The sequence below is a fragment of the Musca autumnalis genome, unplaced genomic scaffold (assembly GCF_047663935.1).
Source record: "Musca autumnalis isolate F117 unplaced genomic scaffold, ASM4766393v1 scaffold_5, whole genome shotgun sequence".
NCBI lineage: Eukaryota > Metazoa > Arthropoda > Insecta > Diptera > Muscidae > Musca > Musca autumnalis.
Genome location: NW_027412088.1, coordinates 130,226,171 through 130,250,555, shown reverse-complemented (window position 1 = coordinate 130,250,555; position 24,385 = coordinate 130,226,171). Strand labels below are relative to the sequence as shown.

Sequence of the window (24,385 nt, the reverse complement as noted above, 5' to 3'; positions counted from 1 at the left end):
AATAAGAATTTGTACCTCCACTTTGTTGCACTTTTTTATTTTATAGTTGGGGAATATCTATTAAAGAAAAGATGTTGTTCAAAGCTTGCATTGATTTCATTATACATATTTTGTAGCACGAACAATATGTTAAAACTTCTATTGGGACAGCCCACATGGCTGTAGACGGTGTTTATACACAGGTTTGAAGTTGTTGGTTTCTATACTGGTCTGAAGGTCCCATATGATTGAGTTGTTTGAATTTGCTGTAGTATTCATGAGGTCACAAATCTCGTGTTTTAGCCGTAATTACCTTGCCTAATTTTGCACGCGAACCATTTTTACCTTTATAACATTTTTGTACATTGAATAATACAATTGACATCGTAGAATAAATACATGGAAACAAATTAAATTAATGCTTTGAAGTAGCATAATAACATAGTATGCCAAAAATAGTCATAACAAATGCTTTGTTCAAGAACCTGCAATAATTTACTATTTTTGAAAATTCTACCAAATTTATAGAGGAAAAAGTTGTATAGTTCTGGAATTTCATCGATGGAACTGAGCAAAATTTTTTGTAGAAAAAACATACTGTTTTTGAAAAATATTGACCTACAAATTTGTCGAAATCGATGAAACCAAATACTGTAAACTACACGCAGGAGCTGATAACTATGAAGCAAATCAATTTTTAAAATTCTGAAATAACTTCGAGACTATGTAAATATAAATAAAATAAATAAATAAAACCATAAAACATAAAAATTTGTAATATGCAAAGTCAATTTGGTTAAAATAGTGTAAGCAACTCGAAATAAAGGTCCCGGCACATAAGCAACCCGAGCCAAATTCGAACTAAGTCGCAAATAAAGCCGGTCGTTTACGAGACTAGGCTTCAAACTAGGTTGCCCTTTTCTTTTTTATTCTTTTATTCAGAAGAAAGCAATGAAAGTAGGCGAGCTTATGTTCCCAGGCTTTATTTATTTATCTATTTTGAAATTACAAATAATAATGAACAAAACCACAAGTTTTCACAAAAATGGAAAACATGAATGAATGTGTAAACGTGTGAAATTTATGGTCTGTTCCAGTACTGCAAGAATCTACTAATTCTTAATATTTTTTTCGATAACATAAAGGAAAAAATGTTATCGAAGTAAAAAATAGTAGCTTCTTCCAGGTTCTGGAACAGAGTATTAGTTAAATTGAGTCATCGGATTTATTGCATGTGATTTTGAAGCTAATATTCGTCCAATCAGAATTTTTGTACCCTCAGCCTTTAGGCTAACCAGGGTACAAAAACTTTCATACGATCAAAAATGTGCCTCAATGGAATAATGGCGTGATTTTGTTTGGAACACACGATAACTCTCGAACGGCTCAACCGATACGTTCCAAGATTTTGACCTCGAATATTTCAGTCCAAAGTTAGAAGTTGACGTGAGGTACCCACAAGGAACTCTCGAAAGGATTAACCGATTTGGTCCTTGCTTTGTACATCTTAATTTTTCTACCAGGCCTAAATCAGGTTCAAATATGAACTTCATCAGTCCACTCTTTCGGGTACCTCCCATACAAAATTTCAATACTTTTCGAAAAAGAGTACGACGGCTCAAGTTTTTTTCAGGACAAAAAATGGCACGAATGATGAAAAAACACCTATGGCCAACATGTGTAGTTGCTGGTGCGCACGACAACTTTCGAAGCTGATATTGCGTTGGTCCAAACTATCAGTATTATAATATTTCAGAACAGATCAACCGAGTTGGTCTAAACTTTAGATCTCGTAAAATTTTGTCCAAACAAAAACAGTTAAACATTTTTCGCTAAAATAGTTCTCTAGAAGGGGTAACTTTACACGTCGCAATATTTCTTTTAGGCATGAATTGGTATGGAATATTGGCTATATCGGTCCACTCCTTCAGGTACCTCCCACACAAAATTTGAAAAATTTTCGCAAAAGTGCAGTTTAAGGATATGGATCTTTTTGAATTACTTTTTTCGCAGTATGATGCCCTTCGACACCTATCGACTTTATTTTTTTTCGGGGACAAGAGGACAACTAAAATTACTGATAAGCCGATAATTTAAGAATTGAGTATCCGATTTGACCAAAACTTTGCACATCGTGAAGTTCTCCCATCATTTCCTCCCTCACAAAAGTTCAATATTTTTGCCTATGTACAGTTGAAGGTCTGTTCGAGGATAGACATTTTTTCTACAGGAATTCCTTGTGATCCAGCGATTATTGTGTTTTTCGTGTCCAAGTCCATGATTCCTGTCACAATGGTCTAAAACTCTATATCCTACGGTGATCAACAGAAGAGACTGGTGAAACTCGAATTAAGATCACTTCCAAAATGATCCATTCCTTGAGGTACCTCCTCCGCAACACTTCTGCGCTTTAATCAAAATTAAAACCAATTCAAATTCGTCCGAATTACCACCACACTCATGTTATTGCAAAAAAAATGTTTGATCGAAAACAACAAATGATTCAAATATTTTTCAAAAAATAGAAGTTTGGTTGGTTTAGTTCAAATTTGAATTCGAATCGTCTAAGTGAAACGGGGCATTAATGTCGACATTCTTATGTATTTTATAAATATATTGTATAAATATATTAGCCATTTTCACATCAATAGATTCAAACCAATCCGGATACCTATGTGTGTGAATACAACATGAGAATCGAAACCTTATAAATACGAAAGCTAGCTAAGATTTTTGAGAAAGTAAAGAACATGGCCAATATACAACGTTGACTTGCTGGCATTCCTTTACTTGACTGGTCACAACACTATCCACTATTCGGGTTTGGAAGGGCTGTGGCCAGAGGCCACTGACATATTTTCATGACACCATTGACGATTAGGCACATTTGTTCAGATTGGCGATTGCGCTTTAGCAAGACTATAAGAAAACAAATAGAAAACGACACCGCCATCCAGCTATCCAATCGACCAGTCTGCAACGAGGCAACAACGTAGAAAGTGGTCAAAATGAATTAAAACACATACACAAGCCAGCCTATAAATTGAAGAATTTACGACTGCTTAGAGCATAACCAGGTGAACGAACATGCCACACTCCAAGTGCTTGTACTGTTGGCCATTTTTCGTGCCCCCTGCTATCAAGAGACAACGTTGATACCCCCACCATGCATGCCACCAGGCCAATCAACAAGCAGTCAACAAAAAGGTATAATGTATGTTTTTGTCTACATCGATGTTGGCCCAGTCTCTACTTAAAACCTCATTTAACATCGGAGTCAATTGGAGTCATAGTATCGCTAGTGCTAGTTCGCAGCCACTTGCATCAGTCATACATACAAACGTAGGAATACACACAACCTTATCACTGCATGCAGTTGTTGTTCATTCTTTAGGAGTACAAAGATGACTATGCTGGTTTATTTCCAATGCAGCTGTGTGACCCACAACTAAGCTACTCGAATGTGCCACGTTTGTTTTTGTACGTATTCTGCTGAACTTGTGAGCAATGCACACACACGTGATAAAGCGGTCGGGGGTGTCTAGTATTTTCTGTTATTAGCATTAGCGGCACTTTGTCGAAGTGCAGCGTTGTTAGCTTTAAGAAATACTGAACGAATCAACAAGCGCAACGAACTGTTTAAAAAAACCAAAACAATTTTGGATGGTCGTGGCGATGTTGGGGCATGGAAAGGAGGGGGGCTAATGAATGATTCAAACAGAGTTTGGCTATTGAACAAAATAGCCAGACACATTGACTATTTAATGCACAAAACATACGGCTTAAAAGGCGTTTGAATCCGGATGCATTAAGAACAAGTCATGCGTTTCTTTCAACGGCGTGCACTATTGTAAGCTTTGTTCTGATCTGGCATATATATAGTGATGAGATGAAAAGGTGACTAAGAAAGGAATGCCGAAACAGGAAATTTTTTACGTGTTTATTATTGGTGGCAAAACAACAAAGTTTAAACTTTGCAAGTTATACATAGTGATAATTAGAATGTTTAAAGTTGACGCCTTAGTTTTAGTCTCTTTTCGCATTCCTTTACAAAATTATATCTATAGATTTTAACCCAAACTATTTTAAACCGGATCGAACACTTTTAATTTTTATAATGACCTACTGTGTTATTGCTGTAAACAAATGTTTGTATTTCTAATTTTAGACAATTCAAGGAAATACAAAAACATATTTGGTTACAGCTCTGCCAAATAATCGGTTTCGAGTGTGAACTTTCCGCACTCGATCTTCATTGATTTTCTACTTGGATGTTGTAAGCGATGCGCGACTGTTTTGATTTTGATTTCGTTACTTGTTCCTTGGATATGGTTTCTTCTTCAACTCGTATCAACAGCCTTGTTTTGTGGCTCATTTCACAGCAGAGTATTTGTATTTACGTTTTGCACTTGTTTTCCCCTTGCCTCTCTGTCTGACTGTCAAATGAATGACGTATAATTAACCAAAAAACGAGGAAAAGACCAATATATATGCGAGAGTTTTTCGATGTTGTGAGCTGCGTTCATGTGTAACGCTTTACCGACTTTATTGAATTTCTTTTGGCGTTATCTTCGGCAGGAAAAGTCAAACTTACCTTTATTTGTTGCCATCCATTACTATTGTTATTAAAGTAAAGTAAAACAAATCGCAAACAAACCAAATGAGGGTCTATCAAACGGTCATTAGACATTTCTCAATTCTTTGATTCATCCAATCCAATTGGCATGGTCGGGGCTGTCTGGTTGAGATACACAATTCTTATCTTATCTTTTGCTTGTCTAATGGTTGAAGTTTTGTTGCTCATTTTTTACTGTGTTATTGTGGCAGTTCGTGATTCGGCTATTATCGGCCGATTAAAGAGGGAGTGTGTTACTGTGCCACGACGAACTATCATCGATTGTGCTATAGATGTTAAGCTAGTTGTTGTTATATTTGTTTTTTTAACTTGATCATAGTTGTTTTCTTAAGAATAATATAAAAAAGGGCGAGAGAAAACAAAACGATGTTGGACACCGCAGGCAAGACAACATCATTGTTTACAAATGTATTGATTTCCAAAGAGAACGAATTTGTTGATAACTTTGACAAATTTGCGGCTTTGATTGTTGTCTTTGTTATTCGATGTATTTGCGTTTTTTTGTGTAATCAAAAAAGATTTGTTAATTGTTCTCTCGAGGAACCACTATGAGTTATTGATTCTAGAATACAATATGAGCACGAATCCTGTCCTAGGAAATAACAGCAAAATAAATTGGAAGTAGTGATATATAGACTAGTTCTTTCATGGCTTCTTTTGATGCAGTTCAAACGGAGTCATGAAAAAGGCACCACATTCCCTATATTTTAACCACATTCGATGCGATCATATATTTTTGTGGGCTTATCAAGGACATTAAAATCTAGTCATTTATCGATCCCTCTTATTTTTATGAGTACGTAATATCTTTCAACAATAAAAATTGAGAAAGTATGTAGATTAAGATAAGTTATTTCAGATGAAAAAAATCTACCAAAAAAGTTTAGTAGTGGGAGTCACCCGTTAACGTATTCTTTGACGATAATAATCCTCATTCGATTTGACTGCAGACATGTCATCTCAAAAATAAGCTAAATCAACAGTGAACAAAGATATAATGCTAATTCCTGATGCCTTACAGGGTCTCTAGCAAAAACTTCATCACGCCATAACACGGAAGTTCGGCTCACGGTGGATCTGTCCTTTGGGATTCTTAAAATACTCACCAAGGGCTTTCATCTCCAAACGAATTTATCTCTGCCCCAAAATATGTGTTCACAGTGTAGTCAATCCCTACGACGAATCTTCTGCTATGCTTCTCGGCGATCTTTCCGCGAATTTTTATTATGTTTCGCTGTTGTTAGTGCAGGCGGATAATATACTATTCTTCCGAGCCCGATCACGCAAATTTACTAAAATTTTGGATTTGGTTCCATAAAATTCTCATATACACATTCTACAAAACTTTGATATAAATGACACGTATAATATTATTAGTATTGACAAACACATGTCCGGGTTTTGCCAAGTGAAATGAAGAAAGTGAATGGAACCAGCAATACATCCATTACAACATAATGAATAATTAAAAATTATAACAAATCAGAAAAGAAAAGAACACAAAAAGGGTAATAAAACACTGTAAAAATCAAAGACAAAAAAAAAAAAAAACAAAGAAGAATGAAAACTAAATTAAATTTATTTATTTTTTTATATATTTCCTTCTTCCTAAGATCTTGCATATGATTCGTCAGCGAATCTTGTTCGTGATTCGCATTGCATAAACACTTACTTTAGGTTGGTAATTCGAGGAAAATTTTAGGCGAGATCGTCTGCGATTATCTGATCTTCCAGGAGAATCGCGAATTATTCTTACGCTATAGAAAATGTTTGCAGGGAGAGAGCAAATGTTTTTTTTTTTTTAGTTTCCGTGCACACAAACTTACTAATACACTGTCATAAATTGTCAATGTTTTGAATACATTCACATTTTTGTCTGCCCTCCTCATGGTCGGCACTGTTCTGTATTTATAAGAGAAAGCCATCTCCTGAAATATGTTAAAACGTCCGAACAATGCGTCATAATCAAAAAACGACACAACGACAGACTAAAGAACGAATAAACGCAGCAATTCAATCGTACCGACATCGTAACGAAAGCGAAACAAATCTATCGCCTAAAAATCTTCCGCGAATCACCAACCTAAAGTAAGTGTTTATGCAATGCGAATCGCGACGAAGATTCGCTGACGAATCATATGGAAGATCTTAAGAAGAAGAAAATATAAAGAAAAAATTAAAGGAAATTTATTTTTCATTCTTCTTTGTTTTTTTTTCTTTCATTTGTTGTCTTTGATTTGTATCCTTTTTGTTTTCTTTTCTGATTTGTTATAATTTGTAATTATTCCTTAATGTTGTAGTTGTTGTATACTGGTTCCATTCACTTTCTTTATTTCACTTGGCAAAACCCGAAATGTGTCTTTGTCAATACTCATAATAATATTATACGTGTCATTTATATCAAAGTTTTGTAGAATGTGTATATGAGAATTATATGCAACCAAATCAAAAATTTTAGTAACAATCTCGTGATCGGGGTTCGGAAGAATAATACATTATTCGACTGCACTAACAACAAGTGAAACATAATACGAATTTGCGGAAAATCGCCGAGAAGCATAGCAGAAGATTCGTTGTAGCGATTGATAATAAATAGACATCGGATTTTTGCATGTTTTTTATTTCTCATCCGATTGGACTCAAACTTTGGATCTAGGCGTTTTGAGGGTCAATTTTTCGATATTTGGGGTCATATCAAAAATATGCAAAAAATATGCAAAAAATATGCAAAATATATGCAAAAAATATGCAAAAAATATGCCAAAAAATATGCAAAATATGCAAAAAATATGCAAAAAATATGCAAAATATGCAAAAAATATGCAAAATATGCAAAAAATATGCAAAATATGCAAAAAATATGCAAAATATGCAAAAAATATGCAGAATATGCAAAAAAATATGCAAAATATGCAAACAGTTTTTGGTCGAAAATCGTCAAAAAAGTCGTACAATTTACAATTATAGTTGGAAAAAATCATCAAAAAAACTTTAAAGTGTCCTAAATTAAGACTGTTGGCCATTTAACGTCGATTTTTTAGCAGGTTTTTGTGTTATTGATACCTCTTACGACGGTGTGGTGTAGGATATATAGTATTGTAATACTATTTTTATTGTTAAACTATGCAAAAATATAAAATTTGATAAAATATCAATCATTTTATGTAAATTCAATATTTTCTTTGTCTTAATTTGTAGCTTTAGGCTGGTTTTAACTCAAAGGGAAGAAATCGATGTCGGATTTTGTTAGCCGGGGTTGCCGCCTAAACTGTTTACTTAGATTAGATTTTAGATAGATTTAAGATTAAGATTGCCAATTGAGCACCATTGGAATAAGTTAACACGTGCTACTGGAGCCTCGAAGTTATGAAAATCTCGTCTCTCTCGGCGACCCATATCTGTGGAACGGTTAAAGCTATTTGCCAGTATTATGCATTAAATTAAAGGCCATTCTGTTTATTTTATATTCAAAAACAAAATGCGTAAGTATTATTGAATTCGAGATAGACAGCCAATGTCCCGATTAACGTGACTACGTACGCCTTAGGGTGAAAATGAAGCATATCTGGGTATAGCCGACTACTTGGAGAACGCATGGTTTTAGTTGTTCGTCCTTTGTAATTAATTGGTTGTAATCTGTGGTGAGCTCGACTCGGAGTTAATGTGACTTTTTTATGAATTTCGAACAGTTGTTCTTTTGTAAGTTTGGGTCGAATATTTCCGGAGAAGTTTCCATCATCGCTTTATTAAGATTTTTGTCGCCATTTGACTCTTTACGGTGTTTTGCACTGTCGGATCAAACAATGCCAAGCCAACAAGTTCAGGACTAAGATACCACAGGTGATTTATCATTTTTTATTTCCTTTTTCGGTGTATGTTTTCGTATTTCAATATATTTTCAATGAGGTCTAGGTCTTCTTTTGATGCTAAACGCTTCGTAGAATCTGAAGAACCATCTGTCCCGAAAATAATCAAGCGCAGCTTCAACAAAAACTCCTAACCATGAAATTGTCATTGCTGCTGGATCCCTGTAAAGTGTCCTATAGGAACGTTAGTCGTATCATTTTTTCTACAGTAGAAGCTCTCGGAGAGGACCCCAAAAAATATATGATCTTTAATGGCTTTATCCGTTTATTCCGGAGAATAAACAGCGAAAAATACTAGCAACAACCTCAAGGAAGATACCCCAAAACAAGGCTATTTGCGTGCAATGGCATGGAAAACTATTACCAGGTATTCCCAAACCAGTGCAGAAAGAACGGGTTGCTGTTCTGGTATCATCTGGTATGGGGGTAAAGAACAACTCCTGGGCGTTCCTGAAACTGACAGTAGCTCAGGGGAGAAACAAGACTTAGCAGTGTACGAATGCCTAGAATAATGGGGTCTTACCAGCTTGAGCAGATATTAAGTCGAGAGCTTCTGTACCTGCGTACCGACTTATAAGAAGTATTGTTGAGAGGGATTTTTGATTGCAAGTTTGGCAGCACATCCGGACATCAAACAAACATATTCACGCGATTTCTATAAGAATAGTCTGCGATTGACAAATCCAAGTTCGATGTAGGCGAGAATGTTTTTAAACTACTTCCCAGCTGACTTCCCAAGAACAAGAGGTCGTAGAAGCACTTTGTGTTTTCATCTTCCGATATTTTGATATTTATTTTGTATTGTTTATTTATTTATTTTTTTTTTTTTGTATCAAAGGACTACAAATGTGTGTTATAAATGAGAGTGTGGCTTATTGATTTTACAAAACCTATAATGAACAAGATAATGGTTATGTAGATATAATATTGGATGGATTGGGTAAACATAATCAATAGGTTGAAAAGGATTAGAGACAATAGATTGAATTTAATACAACAAATAGTGAAAGCGAAATTCAGAAATATTTTTAGGTCCAAAAAAAGACCTAAACCGCATTGAAGATTTATTGAAATACGAAACAAATATCAGATAAAGGAAATAACAAAATGATATATCATCTATGGTATATTAGTCCCGAACTTGTTGGCCTGCTCTGATAGATCAAACCACCGTAAAGAGCCAAATGCGACAAAAATCTTAAAAAAGTAAGCAGAAGAAGATGGAAAAAACCAAACTAATAGTATGGTTACACTACAGATTTTTTGCCGGGTCAACAAACGTCAAATAAATCCACTTCGAGAGGATTTATTTGACGTTTGCGCTATGGAATTGACATTTGAAATCCAAACCCACTGGGTTAATCCGGCTAAGTGTAACCGGGGTATAACAAAAGAACAACTGCCGAAATTTCCAGAAAAAGTCTACCAGGCGTAATTACAGGGTATATTTACTTGTTGTTCAAGAGATTAAGCATTAACTCCGAATTTCTTGAAAAAGATCCTGTAACATGACCGCAGAACATCAATTACCAGGAAGGGTAAAGGATGTTAAACAACTTGAAAGTTGTGAACGACATAGCAGAGCAAGGAGTCGAGTTCATCACCAAGTAGTCATCTTTACCCAGATGTCTCCAAAATCACATTATGTCAGCCCTTAAATAAATTTAGATATGAACAAATTTTATAGGCCATTTGTTTTCATTCCCAAAAATTGATAATATGGGAAGAAATAAAAAATAATTTAAAAAATTAAGCTACAATGTTTTATTTATAAAATCACTTAAAACTAGAACATAATTTTTAATGATGGATTCTCTCAAATAAAACGCTGGTGGCCGTTTAATATTGCCACAATTTTTAATTAAGATTTAATCATTAAAAAATATTTTCTAGTTTTAAGTGCATTTGTAAATAAAACACTGTAACTTATTATTTTAACTATTTTTTATTTTTAACTTTTCAGCATTTAATTTTTTTGACCACTGGGAACCTCATATCAAAATTATAGCCAATTTAGGCCGAAAATGTATATAAAAACTTTAAAATACCTGAAATCGTGTTGTACCGTTATATAGGGGCTATACTATACCAAAACCTTGACCTGAGTCCAACATTTTTAGTGAGGAAGTTTCTGTACCATTGGAAACCCCAAATGCCAAGTTATAGCCAATTCGACCTAAAAATTTAACCAGAATCCTTAAAATACTTTAAATCGGGTGGTACCGCTATATGGGGGCTCTAAGAAAAAAGTGGACCCATATTGGTTTTGGTTTCATATTCATATATTGTCATGCAAGTCTGAAAAGTGTGCAAAGTTTTAGTTCGATTGGTCAACTACAACTGTGTGGAAAATAAGTTACTACATTTGAACTAAACAGACACAAAAGCAAGTTAAATTAAACACTGTAGAAAGGGTTTTTTCACAATATACTCCATTTTCACCCTAAGGCGTTTTCGGGACATTGGCTTTATTATCTTGAATTCAGTATTACTTACGTATTTTGTTGTTCGGCAAGAAATATTAAGAATAGTATGGCATTTAATTTAATGCATAAAACGGGCAAATAGTTTTAACCGTTTCATAGATATGGGTAGCTGAAGTCGTCAAATAGCCAAAAAGTCGAGATTTTCATAACTACAAGGACCCAGTGGCATGTGTTAACATATTCCAATTGTGTTCAAACTTTAACAATCTTAAAACTAAACACTTTAGGGGAGTGCCGCATAAAAAAATCCGACATCGATGTTTTCCCTTTGAGTTAAAACCAGACTAATGCAACAAATTAAGATAAAGAAAATATTGAATTTTAAATAAAATATTTGACAATTTAACAAATTTTATATTTTTTAATAGGTTAATAATAAAAAATGGTATTACAATATACATATAACCATGTTTTTATATCCACACCGTGGTAAGGGGTCTCAATAGCATAATAATCTGCTAAAAAAGCGACTTTAAACGGCCAACAATTTTAATTTAAGACACTTTGATGATTTTTCCCAACTTTAATTGTCAATTTTACGACTTTTATGACGATTTTAGGCCAAAAACTGTTTGCATATTTTGCATATTTTTTGCATATTCTGCATATTTTTTGCATATTTTGCATATTTTTTGCATATTTTGCATATTTTTTGCATATTTTGCATATTTTTTGCATATTTTGCATATTTTTTGCATATTTTGCATATTTTTTGCATATTTTGTGCATATGCAAAATATGCAAATATGCAAAATAAATACAAAATATGACCCTGCCATTGAATTTAGATTTCTTTGAAACGAATTTTGGTCCAATCAGAATCTTCGTATCTCTATTATTAAAAAATATGCAAATATGCAAAATCCGATGTCTAATAATAAACAATAATTGTAGAGAATCGTCTACGAATGGCAAATTACTCGCGTGGGTGAATTTTATATAAAAAGCGCAAAAGAATAATCTGATCAAAAAATCGTCCAACAATCTTCCAATTGTTTGCAGGGGAAAGTTGTATGAAGTAGTTGACATAATTTCGGAACGAAATGTCGGAGCGAAATCGAATCGATTTGCCCTACTCCATATATATATATATGTATTTCTTACTTACTTACGAAAACACACTCTACAATTCTAACTGTATTTGGTTGTTTTATTTGCTAAAGTACGAAAGGTCAATAAGCTAATCAAAGTGTACAAAAATTAATTTGACTTGATTTCATTGAAACTATGTAGTGTGTTTTTTATTATTTTTTGTTTCAAATAGGAAGTCAAGTTACAGTTGAGTCATATACGTTTTGTCATCTAAGTTACAAAAAATTGATTATGGATCTGCTTGTGAGTACTGCTAGTTCTGTGAGCAAAGTATTTTGCCTTTATCTAGATTATTTCTATGTTGGCACGATATTCCCAGTGTTATTGTCCCATCCACAGATTTCCATCATTCAGCATCGTTTGCCATTGTTGTCTTCTCATCGCTACTCTCACTCGTGAAATCTTTAGCACATTTCTTGAAATTCTAAAGTATAGTTTATAATTATGTTGCTGTGTTGTTGTCGGATTTATTAACAGTAACAACCACAAAATATAATTTGTTTATCACTGAGTCATTCGCATTATTGTTGTTTTTATTTCAAACAGGTTGGCGGCTGTGTTGGTGGTGTTATTTCTTGTTTTGGTTTTTTTCTTTTTTTCTGCTGTTGCTTATTAATTTAATATATTAGACAGGTAAGAAATGGTTGCCAAATGTTTTTAATGTAAAAAAATCCTGTATGTTTAAGTAAAAATATCTAAAGTTCAATAGCAATAATTTTGATTTTTTTAAGCTAATAAGGAATATTTTACTAAATACATAAAAAAGAATAGGAGATAGAAGAAAACTAACTAAAATTTCAGAAAGAACTTTGTAAAGTAACTTGATGACAAAATGATCGTAATAACTAAGAGCGACGCACTTCCTTCATTTGCAAGAATTTCTCTATATCAATATAATTTGCCTTCTTTCTCAGTTATAACCCGGAGTCGTAGTGTTTATATGGCTAAAGTATTGGCAAATTATCTTCAACATTTCCAGAATTTCAACCAAAACAAGGGTATCCTGCATGGGTTTGGGGTTGCGTATTTATCGTAATCCCTAGAAATTGGGGTTTATGTATATGTTTGAAAACATTTTCCACCAAACATAAGACATTTAGGAATAATCATATTCATATTCACTAAATATTGTATTATAACATTTTACAATACCCCCGATTATTATGTGATTTTCAGTTATATGTGTCACCTTAAATATGTATATTTTGACTTTTTCTCCGCCATATACATTGTTATATTTAATTTGGCAACTCTTTTTCGATGATTAAAAGTTATGATGCTGTTTATATTTAGTAACATTATTTTTTTCAAGGTAACATTATTTTGCCGATTCTCGTCTTGTTTTCGTTTTTACATTATTTTTAGAGTTGCCGGGTGCAAATAAATATCAACGACAAATCCACATTTTTAGATTTTCATTATGTTGAAACATACAGATGCTCGTATCATAATAAAGTCTTTTAAAAGAAATTTGTTCTGATTTAAACAACACTCGCGCATATACATACGTTATTCGAAGTAATTCTGAAACTTTTTCAATCTGGATAAATAAAAATAAAGGGTGATCCATTTAGAGGTTCTTATTTCTTTAAAGAGAAAAACACAGAAAAATTAAATTGAATTGGGAATTTTTATTATCACTTGAAAGAACATTCGATGACATTTATTTTTTGCAAATATTGACCAATTTTCAATGACTCGTCAAGCTTTTCGACTTTTCGACTGTTAACTGGCGAACGGCACGTCTGATGTTTTCCCCAAGACCGGAATCGAAACGGCTCTATCCGCATACAATTTTCACCTTACATATTCTCACAGGAAAAAGTCTTAACGGAGTGATATGAGTCGATCTTGGTGGCCAATCGAACGAAGTGTTCTTTCAATAAATCCATTGATTGATGTGATATGTGGGTAGTGACGCCGTTTTGTTGAAATCAAAAGTCGCCGAGATTACGAGCTTCAATTTCAGTTGTCACGGCGAACCGTGACACCGACCCACAAACCGTTATTTTTTCTGGATAAAGTGACAGTTCTTGAATCTCTTTATGTTGCTCTTTTTCCCAAATGTGGCAATTTTGCTTTATAGGTATGTAACTATAAAGCCAGAAATGTGCCTCATCACTGAACAAAATTAGGCTTGAAACACACTCCCCACATAACGCGAATTTTCGTAATAAAGTTGAACGATTTGTAAACGTTGTAGAGGCGTAAGCTTTTCCATGATAAAATGTCAAACAGTACTGTCAAAAAAAGGCTGTTGAAAAAAGTACCTCTTGTTGGATCACCCGTTACATACATACATTTCAGACAACAAGGGTCGCGCTTGGTATATATAAATCCAATATTTTGCAATATTTCGACTATTCCGACTTTCTGATCAAATTCTGAATGAAATTCATGAAGAATGAAGATAAAGTAAAGTTATCAGCTTCTCTACATTTCCATTAAGATAAAAATATCCTTTTTAGGAAAATGTTAAATTAAAAAAGTGTTTTTCGAGCTTGAGGTCATGTTTTTATTTTTTATTTCCAATATTTCGCAATTCCTTTAAATTGCATCTTCAGGGAAAATCTACAAAATATTTAATTAATATTAGTATCAAAGCGTTTTACATTTTGCTTAACAAACACAAAAAGATTCAAAGAAACGAGAATCTCTTACATTTATAACTTATAAAACTAGTGTCAAGTTTACTTATATAAATATTGGAAATAAAAAATAAAAACATGACCTCAAGCTCGAAAAACACTTTTTTAATTTGAATACAAATACAAAAGGTCGAAAATACACAACTGAAGAAAGGAAAATGTTAAATTTTAACAATTATAAGAGAATATTCACATTGTTGTTATCAATTGTGCCAAATAAGGAGCAAGGATTATTTTGTACACAACTTTTTAAGGAAAATTCTGTCAGGACAAGATGCGTATCATTGGAAATCATTTCGAAAAAAGGTTTCTACTGTCGTGTTTAGCGTTTTTTGGTTGTGAATGACACTGAAGTTAAGCATAGTACACACGGTCCAACAAAACTGACAGTCAACGTACTTTTACGGCAATTTTCTGGCAAATAAAAAATTTTTGTTAGCTAAAAATGATTGAAATACAACATCTAAGGTATAATTTAGTGATTAGGAAAGTAATTATTCAGCTAGATTTTGATATTAACGAAATAGACCTCGATGACTGTCAGTTTTGTTGGATCGTGTGTACTATGCTTAAGGATAATTACTTTGACTACAGCTGATTTAAGAAAAATTATGTCAGTACAACATTACATACACTAGGTAACTAATTGTTCGCAAACGATATTTTCTTAATTCATTTTCAAATAAGCAAACCTGTTTAAGACTAAAATTGTTGCAAAAATAAGTCAGAAATGCTAGCAAAAACCAAGAATTATATCTACCTAAATTTTTTCGGTAACATAAAATGTTTGCAAAATAATTTAAGTAAGGTGTTATTTCCACTTGCAAATTTTACAAAATTGGAATTTTTTATTGCCTCATTTTAAAGTACTGGTAGAATAAAATATGTTTCACCTTAGAGCAATTCCATCATATGATGAGATGCACCACCTTGCATTGCAGGTCTTTAGCCGCATGCTGCTTCAACACTATTGGTACGTACCCCTAATATTAGAGAAGTCCTAGTCCCTTTGAAAGATATGTATGTATATATGGTATACCTAATCCAGCTAGTTATTCTACTAGCAACTCTTCCTATCTAGTATTCCTACTAGTCCTTTCCCTGGTACTACAGTTAACATACCGTCTAGTCCGTTGTCCAGTACACCCACTAGTGTCCATGCTAGTAGTGCGACTAGCAATCCGTCTAGTCTTCCAGTCTACAATGCTCATCCCCTGGGAAAGGAATCATGCATCTGGTCTCGCATTTATTATCAATCAGGTATAGTCTGTTCCCTCCCATTTCCTTGAAGTCATGAGCATCATGGTTAATTCCAATTATACTGATATCGAAATCACAAATGTGTACAGGTAGTTCGCAAAAATTCCCATTCTAAAGTCAAGCAAATATGCTACCAATGGAAAATCGTACCGCCTGATCTTCTTTCTTTCAACTGCAGTAAAAGTGTTTGAATCCCTATTTCTTCCTGCTGCTCAAATGGGCCAATTTATTTATATATCGCATTTAACCAGCTAAATAATAGATTAATGAGAAAACTTTGGAAGCGATTGGTTCACTTTTACGGATTTTACAGCTTCTCAAAGACAAACGATAACAAAATTCTTTCAACTGAGCTTGCCACCGTACATATATTAAACTTTTATCCAGTATTTATCGTGGCGTTGGAATGTTCCATAAAAAATAAGACTTGAGAAGAGATTACTGTCTACGTGCTGTTGACAATTTCTCAAGCTTAACAGTGTCAAGTTTATTGCATTCAGTACATATTGTTGTCTTATTGTTGCACTGATTGACGTGCTTCTTGTTTTTCTTTGTGCTACGCTCATATGATTTCTCTGCAGTGCAACTGGGAAACTATGAACATACATATCTACTTGACGAATCAAACGACCAATGCAATGCAAGAGTAGCCGGCGATCTCTACTATCATTTTCATTTTACCTGTCACAATGTCATAAAGCGGACGAATGCGCTATATCACCCCTCTACGAAAATTACTGAGAAGAAGGAGGTCGGTTTTTTTTTAATATTCGACTTTAATTTCTCTTACTTTGTATCAGGTTATTTATGATGTTGAGTTGTGTGCAGATGGAAAATGTATTTTAGACATCAGATTGTCCGACAGCTTTATTGGCAACAAAAGTAACAACTTTGAGAGGAAATTGCCAATAAATTGTTCCATAAAAGGCGTTAGTCTAATATGATAGTGTTGTTGTATTGATAAAATAAAAGAAAAACGATGTCACAAGCAATCAAAACAATGGTTTATATGAAGCTGCCTATCTATCAATCTTTACGAACAATTACTCTGTATTTCGGTCGTTCACATAGAGTGAGCTGTTTTCAGGTAAATTGCTATTTGAGGTGTTTTACTTGAAACAACGATTTAAAAGTAGTTATCCGCTGTTGCAGTGACAAAAACAAAGCAAAGCATCGATGTTAACATTACTATGAATTTAATTCCATAGGATGTTGCATGCCAAAGTTCGTCTGATCAATTCAATTCAGTGTACTTCACATAGCGAAATCACATTTACGAATTTTCAATTATATTTGCCAATTCGAGCCGTAATATTTACAGCGGCAAAGCAGCTACAACCATGGAGAAAACAATTTTAATTACAAAGGTAAAAACTACTTGTGACCCTCTTAAATGGAATAAAAGGTGAAGAACTGTGTGTTGGACTACCTTTTTCCGAAGAGAACTATTAAGGATATGTTAATGGAAAGATGGCTGTCCTGAACCTCGTCCAGAATAGCCCATATAAAAAGTGACAGTGAAGCCATGTCCGTCTGTCTGTTTATCTCTCCGGCTGTCTGGAACCCACGATAACTCTCGAATGGACCAACCTATTTGGTCCAAAAGTTGTTTTCCGTAATATTTTTTTCGTAACTTGGATCAAGTTCGAAGGTCTACAATAACTCTCAAAGGGAGAACTGGATTTGGTCCAAACTTAGCAAAGATTAACTTCGGGTACCACGCACATAAAATTTCGAAATTTTTAGCACAAGTGAAGTTTAGGAATGAAGATCGTAATGCAGTTTTTGCAACAGGTTGAGCTCCAAGCCTCTTTTTCGGCGGTACAATTCTTTTTTTTCGGGTGCAAGCAACTATTTTCTGAGATAACGTCCCAAAAGCTCTAAATAACCGTGCCGTTATCATTATCAGATCAAATGACTGAGGAGAACGAAAACTTTCGGATTGAGTATCTGATTTGGCCAAAACTTTGCACATCGTAACATTTCGTCTAAACGTACTTCAAGTTACAAGAAGATTTATATTGGAAAACATCTTTGGGTACCTCACTCACAAAACTTCAGCATTTTTACTTACGTGCAGTTTAAGGGCAGTTTGCAAATTTTACCGAAAATTCTGCTTGTGGTCCTGTTGCTGCGATATTATGTTTTTCGTGGGCAAGCTCATGATTCCTGACATAATGGTTAGACAGCGGAGTTCTATGCAAATGCGCATATAAGCTTAGAACGGTGGTAGGACAAACCAAAAGTTAACATAAAAAATTTCGGCGATGGCAAATCCCCTCAGTGTAATGCTGGTTACATTTCTTGAGTATTTTAGCCATGAAAAACTTCTCTACAAAGCGGTGTCGTAAGTAAAAACGCCGTTCGGAGATAAGTAGGTCCCATATCATTATGTGCGTGAAGATAAAATCGATTTTAACTAGCGGAGACAAAAACCACATTGGTGGTGGTATAACAGTATGAGAGTTGTATAAGAGATTCGTACGAAGGTAAAAACGATTTTGAAAAACGATTTTCAAGGATATATGTTTTAGGCTATTGCTCAGGATATAGAAAAGATATGTGCACACGGAAAGTAGCGTTGGACAGCTGAATGTGTGCACTTTACAGAAATGAAAACTGATTCGATGATTGTATAAATTTTGAAATATTTGCTGTTTATGAAAAGACTCTATATATGTGAAATATTTGCTGTTTATGAAAAGACTCCATATATGTGGGTGGACCTATTGCGGGCCCCCCCCCTAGGAAAAATTTAAGCGTTGTGCGGATATAGGTCTGGCACACTTAAACAGGGTATTGGGACCACTATAAGAGTATACTATTTTGGTAATTTTGAAATATTGGCCGTTTTTGAAAAGACTCCATATATATGGGTGGCCCCCCTAGGAAAAATTTAAGCGTTGTGCAGATATATGGCCGGCCCTTCGGGGATTTTGTGTAAGTGTGTGTAGTTTAGGGCGACCCATAAAACAAAAACAAATTTGGAACTCCTACTCCTTAATTTTTTTCATTTGATCCATAAACCTTTTATATGAAATTTTATGGCTATCGGTAAACGTTAACCCGTTCCAACCTGGTATATACGGGGCCAAATGTGATTTTTCAGGAAATATTAAAATCCAATCCGATTTTCACAAATGTTTGTAGCATTTATTTTTTAGTCACAACAATAAAAAGGTAAATTTTTTCATCGATTGGAAAATAATTGTGGTCTGTAGAACGATTTCCTGAAAATTCGCCTTTGGCCCCAATACAAAGTACTATGGAAATAAAGATCGGTCAGGGGACACGGGCTATTGTTAACCGATCGTCATAAATTTTTATAGAAATCGTTTTTCAGTCACAACATTTTGTACATATACATATATCCAGTATTTACCCACGTTTTTGGTAAATACAGGGTAGAATCCCATCTATAGTGATATTGTCATAAAGTGGTGGTGAGTTTTAAAATTACTTCTATTAACTATTAAACAGGGTAAAAATAATTCTTCTTAATTTTTCAAAATCAATTCGATGTTAAAGTGCTGTTTCATGAACATTTAAATAAATGGTAAATTTTACGATCACATTCATTTTAACACTGTTACCATAACGACGCTTTTTATTTTTCCTTTAAGGAAATAAAACTAAAGGTATTTTATAGACTTGGCACTTCATCACTGTGGCTGAAGCTTCTTTTTGTTGAATTTAAAATAGTTTTATTAAAAAAAAAAGAAACAGAAAAGGACGGTCTACAATAGCTTCATGCTGATGACTATCGCTAAATAACATTGACAGTGATAAGATGTTGCTTGAAAGCTTTGTTTTCCATCAAGTGTCTACTTACTTGAATGTTTGAACATATGCAGTGTGCGGCACAATTGATAATAAAGCTTATCTAGATTACTTGTGGATTCATAACTCACTCAGCGTTTCTTCTTCACATTTTGTGTTGTAGACATAAATGGCTGCATTTTGTTGCAGCCGCCTAACTAAACAAGGTTGTTTGGGAAATTTATGAACAATCATCGCACTCGTACAACTAAGCAATCCAATCCAACTAACGTTATCCGTTAAGGCTGGTAAAATTTAACATCTTACAGCGAAGAGGCTTATATAGCTGGCAGCAAAATACTAATCGTCTAGTAGTCGTCTGCGTTTTTGCTTGTTGAAGGAATAACTAAACGAGTCATAAATATGATTAGACATTATGCTTCCAGCTTGTAGATCATCTTCCATGTTGTTGGACAGAAATCTATGTAATGCTTTGGGGCTACAATGTTAAAAACAATTGGAAATTTATTTTTTTATTCTTTTTAATGGTTTCACAGTAGGAGGTTTGTATTTTATGCTAAAATTCTACTGAAAGTAAAATTTTGAAATTTCAGATACTCTGCAAGGTCATAATAGTCGCCTTTTTTCTAATAATTCGATCGGAACATATTGCATTCAAAATCCCTTGAAAGAAAGTTTTGGCAATGTTGGACAACAAACCTCCTTTAGGGTTCGATCAACTGTGATCTTTCATTTCATTTTTGGTACCATTCGGCAATCCAGACAATTCGATAATTCGGACACCGCCGAAACATGGACATCATCGAGATTTTGTACTGTATATTGAATAGGCCGGGGCGATTTGAAAACCTTATTGGGCCCTTCGCGTTTCTTATTTCTGGGATTGAACTGAGCAAAAAAGACTACTAGACCATAGGTCTATCGTGAAAATCGAGCCTCCCGATTTTGACTTTAAGTTGTTTATCCACGTTTTTTGGACATTTTGGCATATAACAGCCAAAAAAAAATTGAGATTTTCGATCGAACACAAGGACAACAATTGTAGCCATGACAGTAGTTAAGAACTCTCTAATACATTACAAAAGCATTGGAACGCTCCTTCAGGCAGTTTTGGCCTTGAGAATGTGCAAACTTTTCGAAAAATGTCGATAAATGGCACTGTGCTAATACAAAAGTTGACCAGAAAAATATTCAAGCGTTCTGATGCAAAATTATATCGTGTTGGGATCCATAGACAACGACAATACCTTTAGTTCGCTTCTATCACTTCGTTTTATTTTTTTATAACGGTAAAAATACTGAAAATCTGGGTTTCTTACATTTTCAAATTTAAACGGACATATCTTCTTTTTTTCACAACGGATTTCTATTGAGCCATTTCTCCCTTTTAAAGGGGTGAATAATATCTTTCGAACAAGTTATTATTTTCTTAAATCGGTTAACACATGGCTAAGTTATAGTGGTTTTAGTCTGAAAACCCCCACAAAAAAACTATAACTGAATTTCTCATAATTTTCAAAAATATGTTTTCTTGTTTTGTTCAATGTGTATTTTGAAAATTGTGAGAAATTCAGTTATAGTTTTTTGTGGGGGTTTTCAGACTAAAACCACTATAACTTAGCCATTGTTAACCAATTTAAAATAATAACTTGTTCGAAGGATATTATTCACCCCATTAAAAGGAAGCAGAATCAATAGAAATCCGTTGTGAAAAAAGAAGATATGTCCGTTTATCGTTATAAAAAAATAAAACGAAGGAAAAATTCGGGTTTTAAATCTGTTCGCGTTCATAAAATTGGCCGATGTGCTCAAAAGTTATAGCCGTTTTTATTTTATATAAAGAAAAATATTTAAAAATGTCTTATTTGTTGTTATGAGAAAATTTATGCATAAATCGTTAACGGCATTCCATATCTATTGGTAGATGTTTAAATATTTACTAAATTTATTATTATTTTAGCGGAAAATCAACAAATAATAAACAAATATTGAAGTAAATCCAAATTATCCTGTCACAGAGTCCGTACAAATCTTGAAAAAAATAAATTAAAACATATCTGACTGCGTAGAAAAATATGAAAGCAAATTTATAGAGATTTTGTACATAAAGCGCATATTAGCAACAACAAAAGAGAAAAACTTATTGTTGAAAAATATTGTTGCAAATATATTTTTTGGCTTGATACGAAAAAGTAGAAAAAATATTTGGGAGTTCTCCAACTATTTCGCTAAAATCACATACAATATTTAATGTGTACTGCTAAAACTTCATCAAGAAAGTTGGTTTACCATCGCGAAAGCTTAGTTGCTTACTGTGATAACTTATAAGGATAGGAATATAGAAGTAATATTGAGATTACAATCATTTAAAAACTGTGAAAATTAAAAAGCCTATTATTCGCGAATTAATTAAAATCAGTTGATGCGCATCCGTTTTTGGATACAGCGAATCAATATCTTTCAATATTTATGCATATTTCGATGTTTCACTCAGCGGCAATAGTGTGCCGCCAGTTGCATCACACAATGCAAAAAACCTTAAAGTGAGTAAAAGTTCGCAAATATTATAATCGCGTATAAATTTTTTTAAATTTTATGTAAAATTTTTTAAGGAAAATCGCTGTTTAGTACTCTGTTTGTCAAAACATATTTTTGCTGATTTTCCGTCGCTTAAAAAATCTAAATTCACGCGGGGTTCAAAGGAAATTGAATGATACTTGTAAATTTTAAACGCAAAAAGTAGGGTTTTTTAAAAAAATTTACGCATCAAATTTTGGCGTTTAGACTCCGATTACTAAGAAACTGAAAGGAGCACACTAATGAGGTATGCATTAAACGACGTAAAATCGTGAGTTCTATAATCCTATTATGAGTTTAGAATATTATCTTGTTGCGTGTCCGAATTATTAGAAAAATTCAAAAAACCCCGAAATTCCGGCTTCAAAATGTCAGCATAAATTTTAGGTGGATGCAGTGGATATATCGAAAAATCATACGCTAGTATCATGTTGCCCATGGACTATTCTGTGATTCTTTCTTTAGGCATAGGTCTATAAAATGTACGGTTAAGCCAGAAATCGGGAGGGAACATCAAAAAACTTGTTGGCTTCAACCCATTTTTACCCATTTTTCTGCATTGATTCCAACACAGCTTCCACGTAAATTAATTGTAATGGTCGACACTATAGGATCTCTCCTAAAACAATTCACTTTAAAGAATTTTAGTCATACTATATAGAATATGTTAACAGTTCGCGAATTCTGAATTTGTAAAACATTTTTGGTTTTTACCATATGTAGGACCACTAAGGTAATGACATTTTTACAACCTCGTATCCCTGTATCATATTTTGATGAGTTTTTGCCTAAGATTAGATAAAATCTTAATTATAAGGTAATTCAATAAAAAATCTCACGCACAAAGTCATTTGAAATTTTTTCTATACTAGCAGACCCCGGTCCGCGTTGCTGGCCCGTCGTAATGAGTTTTAATGACCACTTTTTATCGACTTTATACTTGACAATTCAGAAATAGGTATTTTCTACCTCACTTCTTCGGTCCATTGTCAAACCGAGAAGGATTTTAAATTTATCAACAGATTTGGTCTGTAACCTTTCCTTTCTCTTACGGAATGTGTCGGATTTTTTCGCCAATTTATGCTTTTTAGGATTTATTATCGTCCATGTTCCTGTCTCTTTCCTAAAGCGGTCTAATTATAAAAGTTAAAAAATGGTTAAATCGAATTCTCCCGCTTATTGAGTCTTATATGTTTTAGCTTTTCATGACTGATGGACCGTTGAACCTCACCATTTAAGGAAATTTGTAAATATATAGTTTTTCTTGATCGGGGGGCGCAACCACCGTTGGCTCGAAAATTAATTTGCAACCCGATTCTCTTATAAGTTTAGCAAATATAGCGACTATAAAATAATCGGCCCCGAAATTCGTCTACAAATATATAGCATTTCGGACCGCGGCCCATTCCTGAACATTTTCCAAAAATTATGTTCCGTAGTTTTGGTCATCAGTTTTCAAGATATAACATATTAAAATAAGTGGGCGTGGTCATTAGTTTTCAAGTTATAACATATCAAAAAAAGTGGGCTTGATCCGGTATTTTGGCTCCAAATATGTACCTAGGGTGGAGACAACTTCATTGCCTACCAAAATGTATGTTGAAACCGATATAATCATAAGTTTGGCTTATACATATAGCATTTAAAAGAAATTCATAAAATATACATAACAACGGCAAACATTGAGCTTTTGCTGCAAATACCTAGATTGTGGATTAATCCGCAAATTTTTAAACCGATACATGCATAATTTTTGCAAATATAACGTTTTTTTTTTTAAATATCGCATAGAGCCGGGGTCGTGGTAATCTTTTCTTTCCGTAAAAACCTAAGTTGGGTTTTTTTAATATGCCCCCTTCAAAATTCAAGAAAATATGCGTACTATTTTCACCGGGTGCCATTCCAGTATATTCCCTTAGATTTTCAGAAAATCGGTTCAGAAGTTTTGTAGATGTAACATATTTTAAAAAGGGGAAGTACCCCGCCCCTTCCGAAATTTAACTGAATTTGTAGCCTATTTTAACCGTGGCCATCCCTGTACATTCCCTGGTAATTTCAGGA

The 24,385-nt window shown here is 33.8% G+C and overlaps 1 protein-coding gene across 46 annotated transcripts in view; it reads left to right on the top strand.

Moving 5' to 3' along the window:
* mrj (DnaJ heat shock protein family (Hsp40) member B6 mrj) overlaps window positions 1-24,385 on the top strand; it is a 119,409-nt gene that overhangs the window by 23,870 nt on the left and 71,154 nt on the right. For 14 of the 46 annotated variants that reach the window (XM_073991337.1, XM_073991331.1, XM_073991306.1 and 11 more), the window contains exon 3: window positions 12,606-12,692. The exons of the other annotated variants lie outside the window; for them this stretch is intronic. The gene's annotated coding sequence lies outside the window, so the exon portion shown is untranslated. The remainder of the gene's footprint in view (window positions 1-12,605; window positions 12,693-24,385) is intronic. 46 annotated transcript variants of the gene reach the window in all.